At 40.9% G+C, this 11,243-nt stretch overlaps 1 pseudogene across 1 annotated transcript; it reads left to right on the forward strand.

Annotated features, from left to right (window-relative positions):
* The first annotated feature begins 3,293 nt into the window (after positions 1 to 3,293).
* On the forward strand, positions 3,294 to 9,556 carry LOC147604316 (NAD(P)H-quinone oxidoreductase subunit T, chloroplastic-like; annotated as a pseudogene). The gene is made up of 2 exons (XR_015265452.1): positions 3,294 to 3,833; positions 4,814 to 9,556. The product of XR_015265452.1 is annotated as an NAD(P)H-quinone oxidoreductase subunit T, chloroplastic-like (transcript).
* The last annotated feature ends 1,687 nt before the right edge of the window (positions 9,557 to 11,243 follow it).

Consider the following 11,243-nt stretch of genomic DNA (forward strand, 5'->3'; position numbering starts at 1 on the left):
GAGCATAACTAAGGTGGCTTTGATCCCATGCTAGTATTCATGGTGCCAAGATAGAGCATGCGCACCCATGACTAGTTGATGCACAGGATGGACCCAATTGTTGCATAGAGATAGAGAGGGAGATAGAGATAGAGATGTGAAAGAAAACACAAGAAAAACATTTGCATAACTCAAATGCTCAATGTAACGATAGAACCACCCAAGTACATGCTTTTATAGCATCAAGCCTTATGTTTTGACCAAAACCTAATAAGGGATGTTTACACCCAAAGAGGGTGTGAACACAAACTAACTCTGAAATATCCAATTGGGATAAAGTGGGAAGATGTCTACAAACATGAGAACATTTTCTTATATACCTCATAGGTAGTTTCTCACTTGGCTATGTAGGAGTAAGTGACCCGTGGACACCCATTGATTTATATACCTCATAAGTAATTTCTCACTTGGCTACTTAGGGAATAAGTGACTCGTGGGCGCCCATTGTTAGTTCTAGAGCTTTTACATAAACTTAGGCTTGATTGTCTGTTTCCTCACGATACAAGCTTGATGCCCAATATGTGTAGAGGCTTACAATGTTACAAAGATGTTGTTAGAAAAAGATGCTTTGATAATTATGACATGATGAAGATGTCTTTGATTGTTTCAACCGTGTGCTTCATGTTCACCAAAGTGGTTACTAGAACTTGTGCAAGTTCACAATGTATTACTGGTCACTTGGCACAAACAAGATACAAAGTCCTAGATAAGAGAAGCAGCATCGATAAAATTGCGTGTACTCTCATCATCCAAATAAAACACACATGGGTTCCTATCACTTCACTTGACACTCAGATTGGGTCATGAGGACCAAACCTCCCCATCTTAAGGCATTGATTCTTACAATTTGTATTACAAATATAGATGTTAATGCTAGAAGTAAAGGGATTACATGGAGTAGAACTAGACTGAATCAAGTGTTCCTAAATTAGCATACCACCACCAAGTTCTTATTCAAAGGATAAGGAAGTGCATAATCGCCTAGTTTATGATATTTATAACAAACCCTTTTAACACGGGCCTCAAGGGTTGATGAAAAATTAGCTTGAGGTTTTTGATCAAGAAACCTCTTTTTAGAAGGTGAGACATCCCCACTAGGTCTCTTGAGTGGAGTAGCTTGGTGGGTCTTTTTACTCTTTCTTTTCTTTTTCCATGCATTTTGTTGTTCATCAAAATAACCAACATTTTTCTTCTAAGCTATTGTCATAATATCATCATTGAGATTATAGAAAGATGGATTGCAAGTCATGGCCAAGTTTTTCCTCACTTCATAGGGGAAGTGCTTGTAAGAAGAAAAGGCACACAAAATCACTGGGAGGTTAGAGAACTTCATGACTAATTCTCTAAAACTCCTATATAAAGGCCTCAAAGGTCTTGCCAGCCAACTAAATGGTACGTAAATGGAGGAAGTTTATAGCCTCATCGGACTCCCACACAAAAGCATCCATGAAATAAATCCTTGAAGTTTGCCCAAGTCCTTGGAGGGTGGGACTTGGACTTTCCTTTGAGGTCTTGCCACCACAAGAAAAGGCTGGATTCATAAGGAACATCTTAACTACTACTATCTCATGTTCTTCCATATATTGAGATTCCCACCCACTCAACACAACTCTCACTATAAATAATAGCAAAGTGAGATTATCACTTGCTCAACTAAACTCTCAAATAATATGTATGTCTTTCCTTCTCTCTATAATACAACTTCATAGTAGTGAACGTAGGATAAGTAAGGACTATTACACTACATGTGGAGTAGTCCAATGTTGCTTTCTAAGAAAAAATCTATCTTGAAGATCCTGCACTTGTTTGAAAGAGATATTTCAACTCTGCTAGATCGATAAGAACCATTTCTGGCTACTGCAACAAAGGCATCCATTAAAGTGTGAGAGACCACAAGGGATAGGAATACCTTGAGGTTGGGCAAACTCTTGTCCTCCCTAGAAAGTACTTTGCAACCAATTCAGTCATCACCAACACTAGAGGATGAAGTCTCTATGTTCAATCAATTTAAATTAAAATTTCTCAATATTAGTTTTAAATATTTTTCCATGCAAATTAAACTCCCATAAACCATCCTAGGGCCATAGCCTAATGTCTCACCTAATGTGTTCATGCACAAGGAAGCAAACACTAGGTTGATTAAGAAGTTGATTAGACACCAAGTAAGTGAGAGGTTGATTAGCAATAAGTAAAAATAGAAACTCGCTAGCATGGCATAAGGAGTATGCCCATAAGTGTACATATCTTGTTGGTATCCTTTGTTCCCCCATGTATACACACCATCAAGCCCCTACCCTAGCTCAAGCACCCCTTTTGTTGGCGACTCACCTCAAGCAAGATTTCGCACCCTGAGCTTGTGAGTGTTGATGTGTAGTCTCATAGTGCTTTGTCATGCTCTCCTTTGGATAGATAAGTCTCATAGTGCTTTGTCGTGCTCTCCTTTGGATAGGTGATTTAAAAAATCCTCTTGATTGCTTCTTTTTTTTATGTTTTTTTATTGCTCCATGATTGACTACGTGTCTCCAATCTCTAAGTTGAGACTTGAAAATATGCTATCACTTATGTTAAAGAACACACCCATCATGTACACTATAAGATTATTCTCAATAATTGTTGATGTTGCAAAAGTTCTTGAAACACACCATGTATATGTCCTAAATCATGGAGAAAGGATGAAGAGAAGCTACTCAAAAACCATAAACTTATATGCAAGGTAACAATTATCCTCAATAATTGTTGATGTTGCAGAAGTGCTTGAAACACACCATGTATATGTCCTAAATCATGGAGAAAGGATGAAGAGAAGCTACTCAAAAACCATAAACTTATATGCAAGGTATGTGCAATAGAAAACAACATCGAACAAATGACAAATGGCAAATTACACGAGACATGATATTAAAAGGGAATGACCCATTCTTGGAAGTACAATATGTCTCATCGACACGCTTATGCGATTAGTTACATATGTTTTATCTTAGGTTTTTATCTTACGGGATTAGTTAAATATGTTTAACCTTAGGCTTTTTGAACTCACATAGCGAGATTTTATATCCTTGAGTGGTTCTAGAAAACAGGGTGTTACACACTAGCTTGTCAAAAAGTTGCCACATTTGACAAAGAAGTAATGACATGGACAGAATGTGTGGTAAACTGACTAGCTAGCTGGGTTTCATGATGATCCTTCCTTGGTGGGTCCGAACATGGAATTTCTCCTATTTTCCCCAAAGAGATTAAGAAATCCATGTTTGCTTTGGTGAGTGCTCTTCTAGAGTATGTGTAACTTTGTGATTTTCATCTGGATTATCAAGTGGCATGAAGATCTCACCTTGACTTAAAGAAGGGTACCCATGATTATATTTCAAATAACCCACTAATCTTTGCATTAGCACTCCTTTTTTAGTACCTCTTGGATATAAGATATATTTTCATATAATTGATGATTTATTGAGAAGGGTAGCAAGTATGAGAGATATGGTACAACCCAGCCATCTTCTGCTTGCAGTGCCAGCCATTCGATTTGTCCACAGGCTCCCAAAATGGGTGCATGTGCGACCATTCTCGCATGGCCAAGGGCAAGGCCAGTGCCCAACATCCTGTGCATACAGGCAAGGATGGAATCCGGAGCCTGAGAAGGACACGCGCATCCACTGGAGCTCCCCCGACGAAGGCTAGATTGGAGGAGCTTCCCGCGATGCCGCCTCCGACAGTGCCTCTATCATAGAACGCCGCAGCTCCATCCTCGATGGCCTCCTCAGCAACCTCGTCTCCCAAGCCCTTGACACCCTTTACGAGTAAGTTTGTATGACCCTTCCCTTTGCTTCATTTTCCAGATGGGTTTTATCCAAATTAGGGTTTGTAGGGTTTTAAACATATTTGAGGTTTCATGATCGATTTGTATCAAGTAGTTAGGTTTAGTTACACCCTGTTTGTGCACCCAAAAACGAGTTTAACCCTCAAGTATATTTACTCATGGGAAAGAATTTGAGTTTAGCTCTCAAATAATTGTAATTTTTATTAAAACTTAATCTGGAGGCTCTAGCCAATGGTTGTATGACACATCGTTGCTTTCAGTGCTTCTATTGGGCCATCTGACATTTGAGGCTACTTGCTATGCTTAAACTGGGGTTGGATTTGTGCATGCTGTAGTAATTTCCCATTTGCATCTTCAGGAGAGGTGCCACCCTTCCAAATACTTGCCAGCTTTTCGCTCGGCTACACATCCGAACAAATTCTCCCATATCCCATGTAAAAGCTTTTGACATTCCAATTATACAGAATCAAACAAGTTGTTCATTCCAAGAGACACATGAGAATCCCCCCCTTAGTTTAAAACAGATCCTATTCCCCCCAGTAAATTGCAAGATATGTCAGGGGTCTAGAGCTGTTCATACAAAATGACCTTTCCACCTCACTTGCTGGATCCTCCAATGGATGAAGCATGGTCTAGCATGGACAATCCAAATGGAGAGTTCACCCATATACTGGTTGCAAGGCTGTGGTTGTACTTTATTTGCTCCAGAACTCTGACAACAACAACCTCTTCAAATTTAGGTTAGCACTCTACAAAGGGATTAGCCCTCCAAGCATTTCATAGCTGCTTCCATAAATAATCCAGCTGTCGCATCCATGTTGTCTGGCTTTTCTTCCCATATAATGCTTTTTCTGGTCTGCATCTGCCTAAGCTCTTTTGAAACTGGAAAAAAACACCATCACCACCCCCTATGTGATAATGTTTATTCTCAATCGGAGCACAACTGTTTAAGTGTTGCAGGTTCTTAGGTGTGCGTCCGGATGCAGATCTAGAAGGTATCAAGACTGCCTATAGTAAGTTGTCCAAGCTGTATCATCCAGACACAACCTCCTTGCCATTAGAACTTGCAGCTCAAAAGTTTTTGAGGCTACAAAAAGCCTATGATGTTCTCAGCAGTGTTGAAGAGCGACGGTTTTATGATTGGGGCCTGGCGTAAGAAGTGTCTCGCCAACAAGGTGGCGGGTTCGTATGGCCTTATGAAGCTGACCAAACTCAAAGAGGATCGGGCTCTCAAACCAGATTTGTGTCAAAAGAGGGTGAGAGTGCTGATGGTTATGTAGAGTTCAGTGGCCAAATGTTAGCAGGGCTTTTCTTCGATGCATTCGCCCTCATTGTTTCTATTCTTATCATCACGTATGTTACTTTCTTTAAACATTGAGACCAAATCCTTTGCTATACAAATAATAATTGTTGTATATATTTTTTGTAATAGAGTTGTTTCTCATAAACATTCTAAAGAACTCTACTGTAAATATTTAACGTTTGGAAAGGAGATATGGCTTGGATTCTTCAATATAGCAACTTGCAAGTATGCCATTTGATGATGGCCTGGTCAAATTTCTCAACCACTTACATAAAGAAAACTTAGGATAGCTTACCCCTCAGCTAAAAGCTACCACATCCAATAGCTAGTGATGTGTCCGAGAGTAGGGTGGGCTTTTGAGGCCACCCAATGTCTAGGTAGGCCTGGACAAGCTCAATTGGTGTGAAGCTACCCAAAGGGTAGGCTTCAAAAGATGGACATTGGAGTGGTCCTTTGAATTTGTGCTCTTCTTGGACAACTGATGTCTATCATTGGCTCTACACAGTGGAGCAGCCCTCTTCTTGAACAGCTGATATCTCTCAGTGACCTTCATGGGAAGTGAGACAGGGTGGTCCCATGACTTGCAAGCTTCATTAACTTGGTTAGCCCATGACTTAGAGAAGAAAAAAAGATTATATCATTGGATCAACATATCATGAGAAGGCCGCCTATTGATATGCTCTCTAGAATGGGATTCAAGCCATAATGGCTCAAGAAAACCCCGACAGCAGGGTGTACCTAGAATTTAATGCACTTCTTGATAATGTGTTGATTGCCTTCTATGCAAAAGAGGACAAGACTTCCCAAGCATTGTTTTGGAACAGGGATGAGAGTGTTCCTGCCTATTCCAGTGGATGGTCACACAACAGAGTATGTTATAAAGGTATACCAAGGCATGCATAAAAAGTGACGCACTGAACTAACCTAAAAAGTGACGTCAACCCAAGGCCAAGTTATCAAGAAATGGTGGCTTAGTAGTGGCAATATAAGAGATTCAGACATTCCGGTCATGCACTATTGGCTAAACTGAAGGGAAGTATGCATTGCCCATTGGAGTAATGTGATGATTTTGGTAAGTCTTAAGTCCAATGTCATTTGCATAATTTCATGACAATGTTTTGAACATGATTAATATCTATAAATTATGTAGGTGGAAAAAAAATGGTGACCTGGGATGCACACCTTGTACCAATTTCTTGGAGTCCAAGCATGGAAGTTGGTTAGCTGGAGAGGGATTCAAACATAAAGTATCAATGTATGATGCCTTCGTGTCAGACATGGCAAATTCCCTTCTGAAAAGTGCCAAACAAAATTCATACAGCATGGGCAAACACATTGGAGCAGAAGTTTGGAGAAAATCATAGAAAGGCAAATGTGCATTCTCCATCTCCCACAAGTTACTAGGCTAGTGAAAGATAACTCTGCAAGTACACTTATATACAAGGCCCCCACACCTTTAACATGTGATTGAGAGTCTACAAGACATGAAAGATGGGCGATGATACTAGCCACAGGCCAGAATATAATGTGCATGTGGGAGACAGAAAAGTAGCTGGGCTGCTAAAGGAAGATACAATTTATGGATAACAACAATGGTAAGGGACTTTAACCCAAGAAGAAGGTAGATTTTGAATCGCTTAAACATAAAACATTTTGGGCGATTCGGAGGACTCCACAAAACTGTGAAGTGCATGGGTGTACTTGGGGGTAGGGGCAAGGCATGATTGCTAGTTGTGTAAAAGGAGTGCCTGCACCTTTGTTCTTCCCCCACCAGCAAGAAAGGCCAACCAAATAATGTGGTTTTGTGTTGTGGGTGTACATTCACCCCCACCCGCCCCCCCTTGCCCAGCCACCAAATGTGCCCCAAGCTTTTAGGCTTTGAGGTGAATGCTTTGTTTCAACCAGGAGACAAAGTTTGTGGAAACGAATGTAGAGGCCCCAATGTTTATAAAACAAGATGACATGCAAGGAGGGAGGAGAGGAAAAACCATAAACTTATATGCAAGGTATGTGCAACAGAAAACAACATCGAACAAATGACAAATGGCAAATTACACGAGACATGATATTAAAAGGGAATGACCCATTCTCGGAAGTACAATATGTCTCATCGACACGCTTATGCGATTAGTTACATATGTTTTATCTTAGGTTTTTATCTTACGGGATTAGTTAAATATGTTTAATCTTAGGCTTTTTGAACTCACATAGCAAGATTTTATATCCTTGAGTGGTTCTAGAAAACAGGGTGTTACACACTAGCTTGTCAAAAAGTTGCCACATTTGACAAAGAAGTAACGACATGGACAGAATGTGTGGTAAACTGACTAGCTAGCTGGGTTTCATGATGATCCTTCCTTGGTGGGTCCGAACATGGAATTTCTCCTATTTTCCCCAAAGACATTAAGAAATCCATGTTTGCTTTGGTGAGTGCTCTTCTAGAGTATGTGTAACTTTGTGATTTTCATCTGGATTATCAAGTGGCATGAAGATCTCACCTTGACTTAAAGAAGGGTACCCATGATTATATTTCAAATAACCCACTAATCTTTGCATTAGCACTCCTTTTTTAGTACCTCTTGGATATAAGATATATTTTCATATAATTGATGATTTATTGAGAAGGGTAGCAAGTATGAGAGATATGGTACAACCCAGCCATCTTCTGCTTGCAGTGCCAGCCATTCAATTTGTCCACAGGCTCCCAAAATGGGTGCATGTGCGACCATTCTCGCATGGCCAAGGGCAAGGCCAGTGCCCAACATCCTGTGCATACAAGCAAGGATGGAATCCGGAGCCTGAGAAGGACACGCGCATCCACTGGAGCTCCCCCGACGAAGGCTAGATTGGAGGAGCTTCCCGCGACGCCGCCTCCGACAGTGCCTCTATCATAGAACGCCGTAGCTCCATCCTCGATGGCCTCCTCAGCAACCTCGTCTCCCAAGCCCTTGACACCCATTACGAGTAAGTTCGTATGACCCTTCCCTTTGCTTCATTTTCCAGATGGGTTTTTTCCAAATTAGGGTTTGTAGGGTTTTAAACATATTTGAGGTTTCATGATCGATTTGTATCAAGTAGTTAGGTTTAGTTACACCCTGTTTGTGCACCCAGAAACGAGTTTAACCCTCAAGTATATTTACTCATGGGAAAGAATTTGAGTTTAGCTCTCAAGTAATTGTAATTTTTATTAAAACTTAATCTGGAGGCTCTAGCCAATGGTTGTATGACACATCGTTGCTTTCAGTGCTTCTATTGGGCCATCTGACATTTGAGGCTACTTGCTATGCTTAAACTGGGGTTGGATTTGTGCATGCTGTAGTAATTTCCCATTTGCATCTTCAGGAGAGGTGCCACCCTTCCAAATACTTGCCAGCTTTTCGCTCGGCTACACATCCAAACAAATTCTCCCATATCCCATGTAAAAGCTTTTGACATTCCAATTATACTGAATCAAATAAGTTGTTCATTCCAAGAGACACATGAGAATCCCCCCCCTTAGTTTAAAACAGATCCTGTTCACCCCAGCAAATTGCAAGATATGTCAGGGGTCTAGAGCTGTTCATACAAAATGACCTTTCCACCTCACTTGCTGCATCCTCCAATGGATGAAGCATGGTCTAGCATGGACAATCCAAATGGAGAGTTCACCCATATACTGTGGTTGTACTTTATTTTCTCCAGAACTCTGACAACAACAGCCTCTTAAAATTTAGGTTAGCACTCTACAAAGGGATTAGCCCTCCAAGCATTTCATAGCTGCTTCCATAAATAATCCAGCTGTCGCATCCATGTTGTCTGGCTTTTCTTCCCATATAATGCTTTTTCTGGTCTGCATCTGCCTAAGCTCTTTTGAAACTGGAAAAAAACACCATCACCACCCCCTATGTGATAATGTTTATTCTCAATCGGAGCACAACTGTTTAAGTGTTGCAGGTTCTTAGGTGTGCGTCTGGATGCCGATCTGGAAGGTATCAAGACTGCCTATAGGAAGTTGTCCAAGCTGTATCATCCAGACACAACCCCCTTGCCATTAGAACTTGCAGCTCAAAAGTTTTTGAGGCTACAAAAAGCCTATGATGTTCTCAGCAGTGTTGAAGAGTGATGGTTTTATGATTGGGGCCTGGCGCAAGAAGTGTCTCGCCAACAAGGTGGCGGGTTCGTATGGCCTTGTGAAGCTAACCAAACTCAAAGAGGATCGGGCTCTCAAACCAAATTCGTGTCAAAAGAGGGTGAGAGTGCTGATGGTTATGTAGAGTTCAATGGTCAAATGTTAGTAGGGCTTTTCTTCGATGCATTCGCCCTTATTGTTTCTATTCTTATCATCACGTATGTTACTTTCTTTAAACATTGAGACCAAATCCTTTGCTGTACAAATAATAATTGTTGTATATTCTTTTTGTAATAGAGTTGTTTCTCATAAACATTCTAAAGAACTCTACTGCAAATATTTAACATTTGGAAAGGAGATATGGCTTGGATTCTTCGATATAGCAACTTGCAAGTATGCCATTTGATGATGGCCTGGTCAAATTTCTCAACCACTTACACAAAGCAAACTTAGGATAGCTTACCCCTCGGCTAAAAGCTGCCACATCCAGCAGCTAGTGATGTGTCTGAGAGTAGGGTGGGCTTTTGAGGCCACCCAATGTCTAGGTAGGCCTGGACAAGCTCAATTGGTGTGAAGCCACCCAAAGGGTAGACTTCAAAAGATGGACATTGGAGTGGTCCTTTGAATTTGTGCTCTTCTTGGACAACTGATGTCTATCATTGGCTCTAAACAATGGAGCAGCCCTCTTCTTGAACAGCTGATATCTCTCAGTGACCTTCATGGGAAGTGAGACAGGTTGGTCCCATGACTTACGAGCTTCATTAACTTGGTTAGCCCACAACTTAGAGAAGAAAAAAAGATTATATCATTGGATCAACATATCATGAGAAGGCCGCCTATTGATATGCTCTCTAGAATGAGATTCAAGCCGTAATGGCTCAAGAAAACCCTGACAGCAGGGTGTACCTAGAATTTGATGCACTTCTTGATAATGTGTTGATTGCCTTCTATGCAAAAGAGGACAAGACTTCCCAAGCACTGTTTTGGAACAGGGATGAGAGTGTTCCTGCCTATTCCAGTGGATGGCCACACAACAGAGTATGTTATAAAGGTATACCAAGGCATGCATAAAAAGTGACGCACTGAACTAACCTAAAAAGCGACATCAGTCCAAGGCCAAGTTATCAAGCAATGGTGGCTTAGTAGTGGCAATATAAGAGACTCAGACATTCCGGTCATGCACTATTGGCTAAACCGGAGGGAAGTATGCATTGCCCATTGGAGTAATGTGATGCTTTTGGTAAGTCTTAAGTCCAATGTCATTTGCATAATTTCATGACAATGTTTTGAACATGATTAATATCTATAAATTATGTAGGTGGAAAAAAATGGTGACCAGGGATGCACACCTTGTACCAATTTCTTGGAGTCCAAGCATGGAAGTTGGTTAGCTGGAGAGGGATTCAAACATAAAGTATCAATGTATAATGCCTGCATGTCAGACATGGTAAATTCCCTTCTGAAAAGTGCCAAACAAAATTCATACAGCATGGGCGAACACGTTGGAGCAGAAGTTTGGAGAAAATCATAGAAAGGCAAATGTGCATTCTCCATCTCCCACAGGTTACTAGGCTAGTGAAAGATAACTCTGCAAGTATGTTGGGTTTTATGCTGTGTATACACCCCCAGAGGAGTGCTAGTGATCATCAGTAGATTACTGGGGCACTTTTTACCTCAGTTAGTGGAGGTTTTTTCCCCTAGTTTAGCTTAGTTTCACTTATAAATAGTTTATAAGTGTTTTGGTCCACCCGGCACATTTTATGGCCGGACATGTGAACACATCTTTTAGGTCACTTTATTATGTGGCTATTGTACTTCACATTATCAATTGAATACACAACAAGAGTCGTGTTCTCTCTCTGCTTCCCCACGTTTTGTGTTTGTAGTACCTCCAAACCCTAACCCTAATAGCTGAAAGCCTTCATTAGGTATCAGAGCCTCCAAGTTGGCCTGCCCTTGCCCTGCCCGTACTATTCAAC

This window comes from Cibotium barometz, chromosome 62, assembly GCF_041138505.1.
Source record: "Cibotium barometz isolate CiBa-2024 chromosome 62, ASM4113850v1, whole genome shotgun sequence".
NCBI lineage: Eukaryota > Viridiplantae > Streptophyta > Polypodiopsida > Cyatheales > Cibotiaceae > Cibotium > Cibotium barometz.